The following is a 19120-nucleotide window of genomic DNA, read 5'->3' as shown; positions in this document are numbered from 1 at the left end:
TTATCAAATAAATAAGAACACAGTGCAAAAGAACTCATATCTTTATATCTCCCAAGACAGCTGAAAATCTATGAGAATTACAGATAGGTAAGATTTTGGAGGTCAGGATTCTTGTCATACTTCCCACCTCTGCTGTTGCTATAATTCCCTGCCTCTCTAGTTTGAAAGTGATAAAGGAAGGTACTTACACTTGCCTTGGAAAACCATCTTCTCTTACAATCTTTACAGGCCCTGTTTCTAAACTTATGGTTTGTCCTTCATCTTGTCTAGGCTTTCTTGTTATGTAACATTCTCTTTCAATACTCAATGCCAATATCACTCGCTGGCCACTTAAGCAACAATGCAATGCTACGTGTAATTCATTGTTTAATGGATTTTCATGTCTTCTTAACTAGCTGAAAACGTCCTTGATGTACAGACCATATGTCATATATAGATTTTTTTCCTCCATAACACCTAACTTTTCACTAAGTGAAAATTCATACTACCATTTCTAAACATGTTGTTGAATTGATTTTTTAAGATTGTCAGTTTTCACTGAAAAGATAAATGTTCTCTGAATTTCGTATAACCTATATCTAGTCCTGAAGATTGTTTTTTTCATAGATTATTCTTCCTATTTATCTTGGGTATATTCTTTGTCCATGTTTCTTTTAGCCCTTACCCACTTCCAAGGAACCCTGGTGGCACAGTGGTTAAGTGCTTAGCTGCTAACTGAAAGGTCAGTGGTTTGAATCCACTGGCCACTCCATTAGAGAAAGATGTAGTAGTCTGCTTTCTTAAAGATTACAGCCTTGGAAACCCCATGGGGCAGTTCTACTCTGTCTTATAGGATCACCATGAGTCAGAATCAACTCCATGGCAGTGGATTTGGTTTTTTGGTGCAATCGTGTGGCTCTCCACGCAACTTATTTCACCTTGCCCTGCCACTCTCAGAGTAACATACATGATAAATTGGATTAAGTCAATATCTCTGGTAAGAAGAGAGAGGACAAATACCACTCACCTTGCTCTACTTCTTCTAATAAAGCCACTCCTCCAAGCAGCTCATACTAGAAGTCTTCATTAAGTAATACACAGTCACAGGGGTGAGGAGAGATAGGGCAAGGATCATGAAGAGATTTGGAGATATCACCAGGTTCTACACCAACAAAACTAGTTGAAGAGAAAAAAGATTTAAATCCATTGATCAAGTGCTGTGATTTCAGAAAACATTCAACAAATCCTTATGTAGCCTGCTCACTAGCAGAAAAGGCAGGCAAAGTTTGACCAAGGTCAACCCTTAAACCTAGGCCAGATTCCACAGAATTCTACCCTAGGACAGCCAGGTACTTACACAGCCGGTGCATTCTCCTTTTAAGTCTTCAATCTTCCCTATTTTATCCCATTTCCTCCAAATCCTTTCACACTGAGGATTTCTCCATTTTTATCCTCATAAAGCACTTCTATTGTTAGCTCCCATCTTGAATGTTATGAACTATTACAGTAAAATTTCAAAAATCTAAATGAAAATTATTCTTTTCTTTTTAGCAGTTTTCCCCAAGGCAAAGCTGAAGAGTTTTTAGCAGATTGCTTTTCTACTCTTTTGTTCTAAGTACTATTTTTGCCCCTCCAGATTCATACTTGCCCCTTCTCCACTTTGCTGCAGACTCTGGGAGACTTATCCTTCTGGATTACATCAAAAGATTTCTTGGAGGGGCGGAGCCAACATGGCACTATAGACAAAAGCATTACACCCTCCCTCCACAGTAAAGATCCAAAACGCTAAGTAAAACAGAGACAAACGTCAATCCTGGAAACTTAAGCCTCAAATGAAAAGACAAAGAACTCAACCAAGCACCAAATGGAATAAGAAAATGAAAGAGAACAGAGAGCAAGGAGAAATACAGGGTGGAGGTCTCTTAGCTAACTCAGCTCAGATTGGCCAACTTGGACTCCTCAGCCACTGAGATTGGCAGACAGGGAGTGCCAGAAGGCAGCTTGATGGAGCTCCCAGCAGGATACAGAGCACCCGCTAATCAGTGATACCTGCTTTCCCATGGCCACCCCTCCTTTCCCCTGCTGAGCCTCTTCGACTTCCTGGTGGGCCACCTGGACTCACTCTGCCCACACTGGCTGGCTCCTTCAGTGCCATGTTTTTTGATGCTGTTGTTGCTTTATTTGGCTTCATTTCTCTCTCTCATATTTTTCCCTTCCTTTCTCTTGAACACCTGTCTCCCTGTGCTGTCTCTGCTTCTTCTTGACAGGCCGTGAAGCACCACTCGTCTGGTGAACCACTTCCCCAGCCCTTGCCACTATACCAGAAGGATGCCCAGGGGCATTTTTCTTTTTTTTTTTTTATTTTCCTTTTTTATGTTTTTCTTCATTTCTCGGATTCTCATCTCTCTCTGCTTTCCTTCTTTTCCTGTCTCCTGAGTACCTAGTGCTGTGTGTCCTCTCTACCCCATCTTGACAGACTGTGTAGTGACTAATGGCTTGGGAACCACTTCCCAGGCCCACACCACCACACCAGGGCATCTTTTTCTTTTTTTCTCTCTGTCTCTCTTTTCTTCTTCTTGATTTCTTATCTACCTCTACCTTCCTTCCTTATCCTTCTTCTGAACACCTGGCAATGTGTGCCATCTCTGCTTCTTCTTGACAGGTTGTGCAGTGCCACTCAGCTGGGGACCCACTTCCAGTGGACTCCCTTTGGGCATTTTTTTTTCTTTCTTTTCTTTTTTTTTTTCTTGGTTTCTTCTCTCTACCTTCCTACACTACCCCTCTCCTAAACACCCCAAGTGATGTGCCATCTCTGCTCCTTCTTGACAGGCTGTGCAGCACAGCTTAGCTGGAGACCCACTTCTGGTGGGCTCCCTTGGGGCATTTTCCCTTTCTGTCGTTCTCCATTTTTTTTTTTTTATTCCCTCTGTTTTTTGTCTCTCTACCCCCCTTCCTTTACTTTCTCCCAACCACCTGGCATTCTTCTCTCCCCACCACCCCCCCATTTAGTTTCTTCTCTCTCTCTGCATCCCTTCCATTCTTTTCTCCTGACCACATAGCCACATGTGCCTTTCTCTCTCTTTTTTGTTTTTATTTAGTTTCTTATCACTCCTTTCCTTTCCTTTCTCCCACCCTTCTAGCTGTGTGTGCCCTATCTGTCACTTCTTGGTGGGCTGTGTCTCACCACCTGGCTAAATAGCCACTAGCACGTGGCTTCACTGGGCCTGCACCACTCCAACAGTAGGCTCCTCAGCACATTTTTTGACTCCTGTTTCTCCCTCCTCTTTCTCTTCTTTCCCACTCCCACTTAGCTCCACACAATCTCCCCCCTTCCTCCTGCCTATCTGCACCACACACTGAACACCACACCACCAAGCAGCACAGGCACAGTCTACTGGAATCTGCCCTGTACTGACCTCCAGCCCCACCTTGTCGGCCCCACTACATGCCACAAACAACCCAACCAAACCCTTCCCATTCCATTGGACCTGCTTTGCTGCACCATACCTGAGAGACTGGCCCTGCCCATTGAAAAAGGTGGTGAGAATTATGCCCACAGATGAGCAAACAACAAAGAACACCTAGCCCGCCTGCTCAGATACAACCAAATAAAACAAAAGAGCAGGATGAAACAAACAAATCCACAATCAATAAATGAAGAAAATAACTACTGAATGTCCCATAGAGAGCAGACAATATCACACAGGACGGTTCTAATAGGTGTCCAAAACAGTATGTCCAAAATAATTTTAAAGAATGATGAAAAAGGTAGGAAAAAGACAGTCTTTTTAACAAATGGTGCTGGCAAACTGAATGTGCATCTGCAAAAAATGAAACAAGACCCATAGTTCACACCATACACAAAAACTAATTTGAAATGGATCAATGACCTAAATACAAAACCAAAAACAAAAAAGATCAGAAGAAAAAATAGGATCCCCAGTAGAGGCCCTAATACAGGGCATTAACAGGATGCAAACCATAACTAACAACAGGCAAACTCCAGAAGACAGCTAGATAACTGGGATCTTCTAAAAATTAAACACTTATATTCATCAAAAGACTTCACCAAAAGAGTAAAAAGAGGACCTACAGACTGGGAAAAAAAAAGTTTGGCCATGACAAATCTGATAAAGGTCTAATCTCTAAAATCTACTGGAAAATTCAACAACTCTACAATAAAAAGACAAATAAATCAACTAAAAAAATGGCAAAGGAACTGAATAGACATTTCACCGAAGACACTCAAACAGCTAACAGACACATGAGTAAATGTTCCCAGTCACTAGCCATTAGAAAATGGAAATCAAAACCACCATGAGATACCATCTCACCCCGGCATTATAGGCACAAATCCAAAAAACAGAAAATAATAAATATTGGAGAGGCTGTGGGGAAATCGAAACTCTTACACACTGCTGGTGGGAATGCAAAATGGTACAGCTATTCTGGAAATTGTTATGGCACTTCCTCAGAAAGCTAGAAATAGAAATACCATTTGACCCAGCAATCCCACTCCTAGGGATGCATTCTAGAAAAATAAGAATCGTTACACACAAACAGACATATGCACACCCATGTTTGTTGCAGCATTGTTCACGATAGCAAAAAGATGGAAACAACCTCGGTGCCCAGAAACAGATGAATGGATAAACAAACTATGGTACATACACACAATGGAGTGCTATGCAATGATAAAGAGCAATGCTGAATCTGTGAAGCATCTCACAGCATGGCTGAATCTGGAGGGCATTACACTGAATGAAATATGTCAATCACAAAAGGACAAATATTGTATGAGTCCACTACTATAAAAAAACTCATGACAAAGTTTACACACAAAAAGAAAATCTTTAATAGTTAGGAGGGAGACGAAAGGTGGGGATGGAAAAACAGTAGACTACAGATAAGTGGTAACTTTGGTGACGGGTAGGACAGTATACGATACTGGGGAAGGCAGCACAATTTGAAAAAAAAAGATTTCTTGCCCTCTGTCTTTGTGTCACTCTTGGCCAAGGAAAGGACAGACAGATGATAAGTAGGTGAAGAGTGAGGTCAGGTCCCCCCCAACAAATCGCTAATGGCTGCTGCATTCCTCAGCCAAAGCTCTTGTCCTCACAGCTATCTTTTCAAGACCTCATGAACTTCTCCAGTCTTTTGTCCCTTTCGTATCGTTACTAGCCCCAGGGTACTGTTAACTTCTGGATTTTCCTGAATTCTGCCAACACCCTTTTAAAGAGTTTCTGTACTAAACTTCTTCAAATAACTGGTCTGAATGTGTCTTCTGTTTTCTGCCAGAACCTGGTTAATATGTCTCACATGTGTTTACCGGGAAATCAACTTTTTAAAGAATGATGAAAAAAGATGGGAAGTAAAAGGATATGGAAACTTTGCATTCCTGGGTCTTGTTTTAAAAAACTGAACTGATCTTTTTTTTTTTTTTTTCCCTTGTACTTCTCCCCTACCTACCACTCACAGAGGATTGAGCAAGTTCCAACTGATCTCCAGTATTCTTTGGCTGAGGAGTGGGCAAATAGCAATGCCGCTCATAGAGTTTTAATCTGTAAGTAGTCCAAAAGCATCTCCAATTTGAGGACTTGGGAGAGATTGTCGTGGCTTTTCATTGTCTGATGCATGGAACAGAATTATCTCTTAGACCTTTGTCCTAATTGAGTACTCTTGTCCCCCACTGCTGTGGGGGTTTTCCACCCATTTTTTTTCTATACTCTGGGCCTACTATCTTGACAGAATTTAAATATATTGTAAATATTTTCTCCACTTGTAAAAATATCAGGGCCCTGAATTATTCTTAATATTTTTATCTACTACCCTCTTGTCATTATCTGTCCCATTTTATTGAAGTGAATGTATACTACATATGTTTATGTTTTGAGTAATAAATACAACTCTGAAAATTATAAATTTTCACATAAATATTCATATCCACAAACAATATCTTCACACCATTCTGAATTTTAGTTAGGCTTATTACAAAGAACTATAGATAGGGGTAGCTTGAAGTAAGTTTATAGTTTTTCCTAAAAATCTCTCTGTACTCCATAAACTATAATTTTGATCCTAAATACACTTATTTCCAGTTGTTTGAAAGAAAAACCAAGAGCTCACCCTTGACTTTGTCAGTCATATATAAAAGCAAAAAAACCAAACCCATTGCCATCGAGTTTATTCCAACTCATAGAGACCCTATTGTCTGAAAAATGACCAAAATACAAGCTGGAATAATGTTTCCTCTTATTTATAAATGATTTATTCACAGTATTAAACTTACATCTCATATCAGAATTCTAAAATTATGTTGGAATTTTTCTCTCCAAGAATAGTTTTGAAAACATTCCTAGCCACGATCATATGTCATATAAATATACAAGGTGTGTGTAAGTGCCAAGACAATGGGTGAAAATCTAGAATTATTTTTCATCATCATCACATAGTATGGGCATAAGGGGGAAATTATCATTAATCTCAGAATACTTCTCTAAGTGCTTCTGCTTTTATCCAGAGAAAGCAGAGGGAAGCATTTTCAGATTTATCTCTGCATATAGGAATATGATAACCTCTTTAAGAACTCCAGGAATTGCGCCAAATTCGATTATCCTGTTTTAATAGTGATATGCAGCCACTTAAATCTATTTCAAATGAAATCAAAACAACTAGAAGAACACAATAATTAAGCAAAATTGAGGTAACAGTCATGAAAGGAGTGTAATTTTTTTTTCTGTTTTATTATGCTTTAGGTAAAAGTTCACAGTGCAAATTATTTTCTTATTCAAAAGATTACACGCAAATTGTTTCATGACATTGGTTGCAATCCCCACCCCAGGTTCCCTGTGTCCACTCTTTTCGTTTTTGCTTTTGGGCAGGTGTTGCCCGTTTGGTCTCATATACTTGATTGAACTAAGAAGCACGTTCCTCACATGTGTTATTGTTTGTTTTATAGGCTTGTCTAATCTTTGGCTGAAAGGTGGACTTCCAGAGTGGCTTCAGTTCTGAGTTAGCAGTGTATCCTGGGGCCACAGTTTCAGGGGTTCCTCCAGTCTCTCTCCTACTGTAAAAAATGTTTTGAGATCTTCAGGTGAGTTTGTGCCAATCATTATCACTACCCTTGTATACAAAGTTTTAAGACCTCTAAGAAACAGTATCTTGTCAGCCTAATTTTACTTACTGCAAAATTTAAATCTCTGTTTAATAGTTGAAAGAAAAATCTTTATTCTTTTAAAGAGCTTTAAAAGAATAATGAATTGGCAGTTCTATTTAGACATTCTTTTCTAATAAAACATTACATGTGGTCAGATCATTAAATCTTGCTTGAAAAGTCTATATACTGAGGAGAAAACCTGCTATGGTTTATACTGTTGAAATATTTGCTAAACTTTCTGACACGGACTAGGAATATGTTTTAAAATTATAAAGCAAATGACAACTACGCAATGCATGGCCCTTAAGGGACGGTGCATATTTTCCATCTGCAAAGGGCACTTGGCCTTTGAGCAGGCAGCAAGGAGTGAAAATGCCTCCGAGCAAACCCAGCCAAGCTGTTCCTTTAACAAGGACCCATACTAGCATGAGACATGCCTTTGCCTAGGGATGTAGACAATTCTCTCTCTGCTGATATTTAGAAACATAATTAGATGGAAAAACACATTATCAGATTTATTGGAAGATTGGACAAAATACACAATGAATGGAATTGCACATTGATGAAATGTAACCAAATAGACACGTCACTATATTACTAAGGATGGTGACTCGACTTAGAGCCAAGAAGGACTTTCTATAATGGTTCAGAAGCAATAAATCTACACAGAGAGTATGCTCCCAAGATTAAAAAAAAAAAAAAAAGAAAAGCCATGAAAGATACTCATGAAATGGCAGATGTCCAGGTATGGATGTATGTGTGTTTATACATGTATTAGATTCACCTTGGTTGTAGCTAGAACTCCATTTTCATTGGAATTATCTAAGATCATTGCTTTTTCCCATTCTTTGTTATATGCTACTTGTTCATGTTCTTTGTTATTCACTAACTCCTTTTTGTAAACACTCACTGAATATCTTCAGTGTGCAGAAACTTAATTCAGGCTTACGATGTTCTCTCTGAATAGACCCTGGAATAGGCCTGAAAAAGTTGTCATGGTCCCCCAAAACTTAGCTCAGTAGCACCAACCTAGGTGAAAGGAAAACCCTTCTCCTACCTTGGGTCAAATGTTAGCCTTAGACCAATCAGAATGCTATAGGGGAAAGTGCCTTGAAATTACGTGGGTTTCAAACTGTCATCTTCCACATACAACTGTTTAAACCTGAGTCGGTTATTAAGATCATTGAGTCTCAGTGCTGCATCTATTTACTTGTAGGTTTATGGTGAAATTTTAATGTGATAATTCCTATAAAAAACCTAGCATAGGAGCTGATATAAAGGAGATGCCTAATGAATGGTATTTGCTTCTCTCTAAGGTAATATTACTAATTACCTTGTATGATAGCTGTGAGGACTGAGTGCATTAATGGATAAAGCATTTAGAATGAACTCAGGCACTTACTGGTGTTCATTTATATTAAAAATTAGCTTCCTTTATTATAATAATTAATGCTCCAGGATCCCAATAATATTAATTCAGTAATAAGGAATTAAAAAATAATAATAATAAGGATTTAGAGCACTGAGAAACTCTCTGATCAATTAGCCATTACAACAGGTTCTTGTGGGTTCAAATTCTTTGGTTACCACTCCAGCCCAATGGCTTATTGTGATAATTGTGTCTACCTGGTCTCTAATAGTAAGTATTCTTTCTTGTACCTTCAGTAAAAAGGTGTAGCAATCCAGCAGAAAGAGAGCTATGGGAGTATATCCCATGTCTTCATTCTCCTTACACACTTTGGTCTTCTGCCATGCTTTTTGCTGCCCAACCTTCTCTGAAAACCAAATGGCAAGGGAGGACATTGATGCAGTCTGGGGTACAGGGCAGGGTGGGGAGTAAATCTAGAAGGGCAAAAGGAAAATAGCCCATATCTCCACTAGAAGGTATGCTCCATGATGTCAGTAACAATGTTCGTTTTCTTCCCTGCTTTATCCCCAAAACTTAAAACAGCGGCAGTCACCTAGTGTATGCCACATAATACTTGTTGACTGGATGCATAAATAGATGGAAGAATGGAGCAACGAGTAGACAGGTTTGCAAATGTAGCCAGGTAGCTAAATGTAAGGAAAAGCACAAATAGACAAGATAAAAAGATACCGGAGAAGGACAATTAGATACTAAGCTGAAATTCCAGTAGATGGTATCTTTCTGGGTCAGCACTTCCTTAAAGCCTGGCTTTGCTAGTTAAAGCACATCTTCGTAAAATGACTGCCTGGTACCACTTGGAACATACATGATACTATTTAAAGATCAAATGGAATTCTTAGCTTTACTCTAAATTATTTCTTTTCAAATCAGTCTATACAAATCTGCAATTCTATCATACTATGATATTAGGCTCAACACATATTTCTTCATTTTAAAATAAAAGACCACTGGGGAAGAGGATGGTTACCCACCTCAATGTAGAAAAAAAAAACTTATATCCTTTCTTGAGGAAATATTTTTTTTAAGTAGGAAAAAAGGAACATATTCAGGTACTGGGGATATATAGGGAAACAAAGTAGGACTGTATTTGTAATATTGGGAGACCAATAAGAATGAAGAAGCTGAGAACATAAATGATAAAATTTACAATATGTGCTAGATTGGGGAAAAAATGGCCACAAACTCTTTGACAAATCCCATCAAAAAGTTGAGTCTGTTATTCAGTCCCTCAGGTCTGGACCTAGCCATTCCCTTGCTTTGGCCAATACAACATAAGCAAATCTGACACAAGCAGAGGCTTGCACATTGAAGGCTTTCCTTCTCTTGCTGCTGGAATCTCTTCTGCTTCCGTGAGAATGAGTCCAAGCTAACTAACAGGATGATGACAGACACACGACATTGCCACCGCATAGGTAAGCAAGATACCCCTAGGCCGACCACTACCAGCCAACAGACGTGGGCACGAGGCCATTCTACATTATCCTACCCCAGACCAGAGGAACCACTTAGCTGAAGCACAGAAATCATTTAAAATAACAGAAGTTTGTTGTTTAAAACACTCAGTCTTGAGGTAGTTTGTTATGCAGCAGAAGTTAACTGACAAATAGAAGTCATGATTGTTTTCCCTATACTGAAGATTTTTTTTTCTCTCTCTTCTCTCCTTGATAGAAAGATCGAATGAGTTAGAATGCCTAAATATTAGGAGAGACAACAATACACAGAGGGTAAGGAGATTTGCTTGAGAGGCCACAGCTCTACTGCCCTTTCCTATCTCTGATGACCTTCCCCTTCAGCACTTCCCACTCTGCCCACAGGATTTGAATTTGATGGTGGGTTTGTTTATGGGCAGAGCCAATCTTACTTGTTATAGGTGAAGAAGTCTCCTTGCCACTAATAGATGATTTGTCAACTTCTACCACAGGACCTTTATTCTTGTTTAAATTGCAAATTCCCTAGGCTGAGGTCATATCTTAAACTGTTTTTTGTTGCTTTTTTTTTTTTTTTTTTACCAGAAGGAATTTCAACTCCATTGTCAAGAAGAGAGTTTGATAGAGAAACAGCATGAGACTGACAGGTGCCTAAAGGTAGAGAGTGGCAATATTACTGATTAGAAATAGAAAATAGTGTTGGGGAAGGAAGGAAACTCTAAAATGAAAATCCAACTACTCTAAATTTTGCCACAGGTGGACTCTGATCACAGGTGCTGATCACGTAAACACTGTCCACATTTCCTATAATTGATTCATTTATACAACTTCTATAATACCTAATATCCACCTATGTGCTTCCCTTTTTAGTCTAAGAAAAAATAACCCCAAATAATTCCCAAGGCCTAAATATAATAATCTTTGATTCTGAAATGCAAAACAAATACATGACACGTAAATATACTAATCACATCCTGTGCTTATAGCTTTTAACCCATTTTTACCCTCACCACTCTTCCATAAAGATTAAAAATGTTTCCAGCAGTGGCAAAAAAAAAAAAAAAGTTATAGGTATTAATGTGATGTTCTTTTTTACTGTTAAGATAAGAGTAAAAGGTGATTATCATCTCTGAATGGCATTATTGGATTATAGGAGTGAGTTCCATATGAAAGGTATAGAGCGTCTTTTTAAGGTTATAGGAAAGACAGCTCCCAAAACGATGCATCATTTACGAAATGTGAGCTGAGGTTGTCCTTTATCCGGTCACAATTCAAGAAAATGAAGTGCTTTTTGAAATTAAAAGGCAACAATCCCAAAGCAGATAAAACAGAGTGATTTGGTATTTTGCAGGCACGTAGCACCTTGTATCCCACAGAGCTTTACACCATAAGAATTTGCATTTCCATAGTACTTTTCTTGTGAGATTTTTCAAAGCCTATCACATTAATATGAATTCAAGGATGTGCATTCCCTTGAAGTGGGGACTTAGTCTTCATATCCCCCTTTTACAGACAAGCACATTATGTGCTTTGCTGAAGGGCACACAGCAACTCATAAGCCTGTCAGGAAATTGATACTAGAGGTCTTAATTTCCTATCCCTTGTTCCAGTACCTTGACAAAACTGTTTTTCAAATACAGAAACATATTACTCTGCAGCTAAACAGCAAATTAAAGACATGCTGTCTCATGTAATCTTGTAAATATGCTTTTAAAGCCACCAGTACCCCTGAGAGGCTTCCCATCTGGTTCCTATGGTGGCACAAAGCAAATGGGGCTGAGAGTGGAAGACAGACTGAACTGTAATCCACAGTCAGAGGTAGACTTCTGCATAGACTACAGCATATGGATTAAAATTTCTTGACTATCTTTGCAACACAGTAGTTAATTTTACCCATAGTCCAAAGAGGTGCCATCAAATCAGTTTGAACTCATAGCCACCCTATGCACAACAGAATGAAACACCACCCGGTCCTGTGCCATCCTTACAATCATTCTTACACTTGAGTTCATTGTTGCAGCCACCATGTCAATCCATCTCACTGAGGGCCTTCTTTTCCGCTGACCATGTACTTTGCCAAGCGTGATGTCCTTCTCCGGGGCCTGATCCCTCCTGACAAACTATGTAAGACCAAAGAGAGAGCATCAGAATTACTGAAGAGAGAAGATAAAAATGAAGATTTCTACACAATCCGTAGTAAACAAATTTAGTATTAAGTGCTTTCAATTCTTGTGCCAGCCACCAAGATGGCCCCCAATGAGCTTTGCTTCCTGACATCCAAGCCTTGGTGTTAGTTCATCCACATGGAATCAGGGTGTCCTTAAAAAGTACGTGTCAACTTGTCTAGGCCATGATTCCCAATATTATGTGATTGTCCACTATTTTGTCATCTGATGTGATTTTTCTATGTGTTATAATCCTGATTCTATGATGTTAATGAGGAAAGATTAGAGGCAGTTATATTAATGAGGCATAATTCAATCTACAAAATTAGGTGGTATCTTAAATCAGTCTCTTTTGAGATATGAAAAAGAGAAATGACCAGAGAGACAGGGAAACCTCATACCATCAAGAAAGTAGAGCTGGGAGCAGAGGGCATCCTTTGGACCCAGGGTTCCTGTGCTCAGATGCTCCTAGACCAGAGAAAGATTGATGACAAGGACATTCCTCCAAAGCCACCAGAGAGAGAAAGCCTTCCCCTGGAGCTGACACCCTGAAATTGAACTTTGAGCCTCCTAGACTGTGAGAGAATAAATTTCTCTTTGTTAAAGCCATCCACTTGTGGTATTTCTCTTATAGCAGGACTAGATAACTAAGACAGATATTTTTTACCAGGAGAGTTGTGTGATGCTCTAACAGATACCTAACACGTGGAAACATTTTTGGAACCGTGAATGGGTAGAGGCTGGAAGTGTTTTAAAGTGCCCAATAGTAAAAGCCTAGATTGTCTTGAAGAAATTGTTGGTGGAATTATGAACATCAGACAATTCTGGTGAGGACTCAGAAGAAAATGAGGAGAGCTGTACTGGAAACAGCACAGACAATGAGAAGCAGCTGCAGAGAAATGGCAACAGCAGAACCAGGAGACCAGCCTGAGACAGTGCTGGAGCTAACCCACGGAGCAAGAGAGCTGAGTGCCTTTGCATAGGAGGCTTCCTGGAGGAGTGGGAAACTTCTGGGCACTTATCAGTGAAGGTACAGAGCTTTGCAACACTTGCCTCAGCAGGCCAGATGTAGGCAGAGAGGTCTGAGGATCCAAGAGGCCAAGGAACCTGGAGCTGGCACCCTGAATTCGGACTTCTAGCCAACTAGACTGTGAGAGAATAACTTTTCCTTTGTTAAAGCCATCCACTAATGGTAGTTATGTTATAAGAGCACTAGATAACCAGGACACAGAGCCAGGCCATGAAAAGTAGTAGGGCTTCCACCCTGGTCTCTTGAATCGCTCACTCTGGGGGAGGCCAACTACCATGCCATTAAAACACCCAAGCAGCCCTGTGGAGAGGAACTGAGACTCCCTGACAACAACCAACACCAATAGGCATCAGACATCTTCAAAGTGGATGCTCCAGCCCCAGTGAAGCCTACAGATGACGGTAGCCCTAGTCAAAACAAATGAACCTGTTGTCCTTGAGTCAACTCCAACTCATGGCTGTCCCAAATGTTTCAGAGCAGAACTACGCTCCATAGGGTTTTCAATGGCTATGATCTTTTGGAAGTAGATCACCAGGCTATTCCTCCAAGTTATTTCTGGGTAGATTTGAATAACCAACCTTACATACCTCAGCTCTTAACCATTTGCACCACCCAAGGACTCCTTAGCCCTGGTCAACTGTATCCTTATGCAAGACCCAATGAACTCCCCAACCAAGCTGCTCCTGAAATTCAGATCCACAGAAACTGTGAGTGATAATAAATGAGCGTTGTTGATTTAGCCACTGAGTTTTAGGGAGATTTGTTAAGTAGCGCTAGACAGCTAATATACAGACAATTGATAGATATGGAGAAGGCAAATAAGTTAATTGTTTCAATTCAATTTGACAAATATTTAATGAACATCTACTTTCCATTAGGCACCATGGAAGAGATGTTAGTTTGTAAATGATCAAGCCCTAGAACACAACTAGCTTATTGACTAGCAAAGGATACTAAGGTAAATGCTATAACAACTATTATGCATGCTTCAAAAGAGAGAACATCTTATACATGAAATTTGGATGTCACGCCCCTTGTTAAAATTTCACAATGGCTTCTCACAACATATTTGAGTTAAAACTAAGCTCTGTGCCATTTCAGGACCATAATTCAGCCCAACCTCCAATGTCTCCAAGCATTCTGGACTTCAGTCCCTTGAACATGTCAAACTCTTTATTCCCTAGAGATTTAGTGATGGTCTTCCTTCAGCTTTGTCTATCACCCGACCCCCATGCACCCCCAACCCTGACCATGTCCTTTATATGATTAACTTCTTCAGGTTCAGTTAAATGCCTCCACCTTTAAGAGGCTTTCCTGGAATATTTTTGGTAAACTGCTCACACCATTACCACCACCACCATTCCAACACACACACACATTTTTTTCTTATCACAGGTCCCCTATTTGTTTCCCTCAAATCAGTAATGCAGTTTGTTAAAGAAGGTCAATGTCTCTTTTACTCACTGTCTTAGTTACCTAGTGATGGTGTAACAAAAATATCACAAGTGGGTGGCTTTAAAGGACAGAAATCTGCATTCAGGGTGTGGTTCTAGGGGGAGGTCCTTCTTTGTCTATTTCACCTTCTAGTAGCCAGCAATTCTTTGAGTTCTTGGACTTGTAGATTCATCTGCCTCCAACATCAGATAATGTCTGTCTTCCTACTGTGTCTGCACACATGTCTGTGTGTCTATGCTGCTCTTCATATAACTCAGAACGATTAGGATTAGAATCCACCCTTCACCACTTTGACCTCTAGTGATTGGTTCCATAACATTAGATTCCATTATGGAAGGTGATTAGATTAGATTACATCCACAGGTATAGGGGTTAGAATTCCACAATGTTTTGTGGGGACACAAATCAATCATTGACATTCACCCACTAATTTCATTCATCCATTGGTTAGCAGTGTACCTTCTTTTATTAGGTGCTTAATATATGTTATTGAATGAATAATTAAAAAATCAAAAGTGTTAAAAAAAAATCACTACAAGTATTGAAAGGCTTGTTAGAATATTTTAGCCAAGACTTCCTGAAAGCAGTGGAATTTAAGCAAGGCTTATCGATTGCTTTCGATTTCAAAAACCTAGCATTTGTGGTAGAAATTATCCCAAGAGAATCAGTGTGTATAGAGGGAAAACATTATCAATTTCTCAGCCTCTTGTGTTTGTCTTTTGTAGCCAGTCTTCATTCCTCTCGGGGAAAACACTAGAAGGCATGTTAGTACGTAACAGAGCAATTACTAGGTAGAACTTGCAGGGGAGAAAGACACAACATCTAAATAGCTGCATTATGAATTGGATCACTGCTATAATTAAAAATGAAACAAAGGAGTAATGCTCCATCGGTGGCGGCTCTGGAGTGAGAGTGTGTGGGGAATAGGGAATGTTTATCAGAATCATCTGTAGAATTTTGTTCAAACTCTCCTTCCCCCATCCTGATAAAAAAAAACAAGCAAATAAATTCAAAAACCCACCAAACCCATTACCATCGAGTCAGTTCCAACTCATGCCAATCCTATAAAAAAATAGGACAGGGTATAACCGCCTCATAGGGCTTCCAAGGCTATCATCTTTACGGAAGCAGACTGTCATATCTTTCTCACATGGAGCAGCTGGTGGGTTTGAACCATGGACCTTAAGGCTAACAGCCGAGCACTTAGCCACTGTACCATGAGGGTCCCTTCTGATATATTATCTATTTTTGTTGGTGATTGTGCAAAGGCTGCTGTTTTAGGCTGGGTTCCCTAGAGGAGGTATATGTAGAGAAAATACATACAGAGAGAGACAGAGACAGAGATTTATATCAAGGAAATGGCTCACGTGGTTGTAGTGGCTGGAAAGTCTCAAGTCCGTGGGTTAGGCTGAATTCTTCTCCTGACTCACATAGCTACAAAGCTGACAAACTCAAGATCGGGTGGCCAGACAGCAGACCTGTGGAGGCTGATGAATCCCAAGATTGGCAGGTACGCTGATAGCTCAAGTCTCTAGAACCGGAAGTCAGATGCAGGATGCAGAGCTAACAAAAGCCAGTGAGTTTTGCCAGAAAGCTCACATATATTGGTTGCAGGCCACACCCCCAAGGAACCTCCCTTTCAACTGATTGGCTGCTCACAGCAGATATCACCATGGAGGTGAGCACATTATATCAGATCTCATTATGGACATGATTACTTCAATACATAGCTGCCAAAGTACATCATAACTGTCAAACCACTGAGAATCATGGCCCAGCCAAATTGACACACAACTTAACCAGCATAGCTGCATAATTTGATTTGAATACTGTAGTGAACCTTTGGTCTCAGACCTCTCTATACAGAACATGTAAGAATGGGGGTATAAATATGAAATAAGTTCCAGTTAAACAACAGCCACACTACAGATATTTAAAGAAATCAACCATCACTTGCTTTAGGAAGATGGATAGATCCATAGATGCCATGAATTTAAGTTATGAGAGACTTTTTCACATTGATTTCAATTTCAAATCTTCCCTTTGTTGTTGTTTGGGTTTACTTCTTATTTATTTGCAAAATGTTAGAGAAAGCTGTAGATCCTTTCTGTGTACGTAAATTTGTAAGATCAATGAAAACAACTATGAAACTAACCAACAAACAAGTGTTAAGAGAATGATACACATCATCGGTTAGCTTGGGTGGAAAATCTGACCGGTGGGGATGTCTATATTCCACTTCGCTAAACTTACTAGATGAAATGAGAAGACACTTCTGTGGATTGTTGGGCCTGATTTAAAAGAAAAAAAAAACTTTAACCAACTGTCAGCCAAGTGGAGACTGCTGCTCCCCTTCACTCAACAAACATATACTTGGTGTCAAGTATTATATCAAGCACTGAAGTCAGATAGATTAATAAGCGCAAGTCTCAAATTTCAAGGATTTCCCAGTCTGGCAGATAAATAATCTAAATCCAGCAACGATTCATATTATTCTGGCTTTTACTTTTCCCACGTGAAATGAAGAAGTTGTGCCATTCTTGGAAGAGAATGCTGCAGGATTTCCTCATTTTCTAGAACCTGGACTGATCTGTGTAACTGCCTTAATCTACAGAATGTGGCAGAAGTGACACTGGGTGACATCTGAGAGTTCATAAAGACAACTGAACTGCCATTTGGCTCCCTTTCACAGGATAACCCTATGTTTTATAGTTAACTGTAGCAACCTGCTATGGAAATGTTTCCTAATAATAGTATTCTCCTTTCACATAATCATAATTAGCGTCAAATCTTTAGCCTACAAATAGCCCACCTACCATTGTTGTTGTTCTTTGGTGCCGTCGAGTACATTCCAACTCATAGAAACCCTATGCGCAACAAAACGAAACGCTGCCTGGTCCCGCGCCATCTTTATAATCATTGCTGTGCTTGAGCTCATTGTTGCAGCCACTGTGTCGATCTACCTCGTTGAGGGTCTTCCTCTTTTCCACTGACCTTGTACTTTGACAAACATGATGTCCTTCTTCAGGGACTAATCCCTCCTGACAACATGTCCAAAGTATGTAAGATGCAGTTTTGCCATCCTTGCTTCTAAGGAGCATTCTGGTTATACTTCTTCCAAGACAAATTTGTTCCTTCTTTTGGCGGTCCATGGTATATTCAATATTCTTCGTCAACACCACAATTCAAAGGCATCAGTTCTTCTTCAGTCTTCCTTATTCATTGTCCAGGTATCACATGCATATGATGTGACTGAAAATACCATGACTTGGGTCAGGCGTACCTTAGTCTTCATGGTAGTATCTTTGCTTTTCAACACTTTGAAAAGGTCCTTTGCAGCATATTTACCCAATGCAATGCATCGTTTGATTTCTTGACTGCTGCTTCCATGGCTGTTGATTGTGGATCCAAGTAAAATGAAATCCTTGACAACTTCAATCTTTTCTCCGTTTATCATGATGTTGGTCGTTGGTCCAGTTGTGAGGATTTTTTTTTTTTTTTTTATGTTGAGGTGCAATATGTACTGAGGGTTGTGGTCTTTGATCTTCATCAGTAAGTGCTTCAAATCCTTTTCACTTTCAGCAAGCAAGGTTGTGTCATCTGCATAATGCAGGTTGTTAATGAGTCTTCCTCCACTCCTGATGCCCCATTATTCTTCATATAGTCCAGCTTCTCGTATTATTTGCTCAGCATACAGATTGAATAGGTATGCTGAAAGGATGCAACCCAGACGCACACCTTTCCTGACTTTAAATCAATCAGTATCCTCTTGTTCTTTCTGAACAACTGCCTCTTGATCTTTGTCAGTATTCTTCATGAGCACAATTAAAAAAAACAATTAAGTGTCCTGAAATTCTCATTCTTCACAATGTTATCCATAATTTGTTATGATCCACACAGTCGAGTGCCTTTGCATAGTCAGTAAAACAAGGGTATTTCTTCTGGTATTCCCCACTACCATATTGACACCAATTCCACTAACAAATTCCAGTTGACAATTCAAGGACAGACAAGTCCTTAATTTTCTATTTTCTCATCCCTCACTCATCTAGCACAAAGCAAAGCATATTGAGATGTTTATATCCTGTGATCTCCCTAGTCTGGAATTTTGCAGTTATTATTTTTACAATAACTCCCTTAAGAAACTTTCCTGTCTTTTCAACTTCCAAGAATATCAGCATCTCTGGGCCTTTATCTGCATTTCCTCTAGCTTGGGGTTATCTTCTCCATTTCTCAATCTGCAATCTAATCTAGAAGATCAAAGTTCTTCTCTAACCTGAAATTTCCCAGTGTTCCACAGTTATCTTTTTCCCCAAAATTTATAGAATTTTTCCTCTTTATGCCATTATTTCATACAAAATCACATAATATCTCATTTCAGCTCTTCTATTACCTTATACTGTTATTTAACATTTGCTAACTTTTGAATGTAACTTGATATTATTTATCCTTATTAAGCTACACTCTCTTACAGTTTAT

The 19120-nt window shown here is 39.5% G+C and overlaps 1 long non-coding RNA gene across 1 annotated transcript in view; it reads right to left on the bottom strand.

Moving 5' to 3' along the window:
• Nucleotides 1-482: 482 nt before the first annotated feature.
• LOC126083956 (uncharacterized) overlaps nucleotides 483-19120 on the bottom strand; it is an 80711-nt gene continuing 62073 nt past the window's right edge. The window contains exons 2-3 of the long non-coding RNA XR_007518892.1: nucleotides 11992-12111; nucleotides 483-1155 (exon numbers count right to left, since the gene is read on the bottom strand). This is a non-coding gene — a long non-coding RNA (uncharacterized LOC126083956). The remainder of the gene's footprint in view (nucleotides 1156-11991; nucleotides 12112-19120) is intronic.

This window comes from Elephas maximus, chromosome 10 (genome assembly GCF_024166365.1).
Source record: "Elephas maximus indicus isolate mEleMax1 chromosome 10, mEleMax1 primary haplotype, whole genome shotgun sequence".
In the NCBI taxonomy this organism is placed as follows: Eukaryota; Metazoa; Chordata; class Mammalia; order Proboscidea; family Elephantidae; genus Elephas; species Elephas maximus.
Note: the sequence above shows the minus strand (reverse complement) of the source record. Positions and strands in the feature narration are given on the sequence as shown.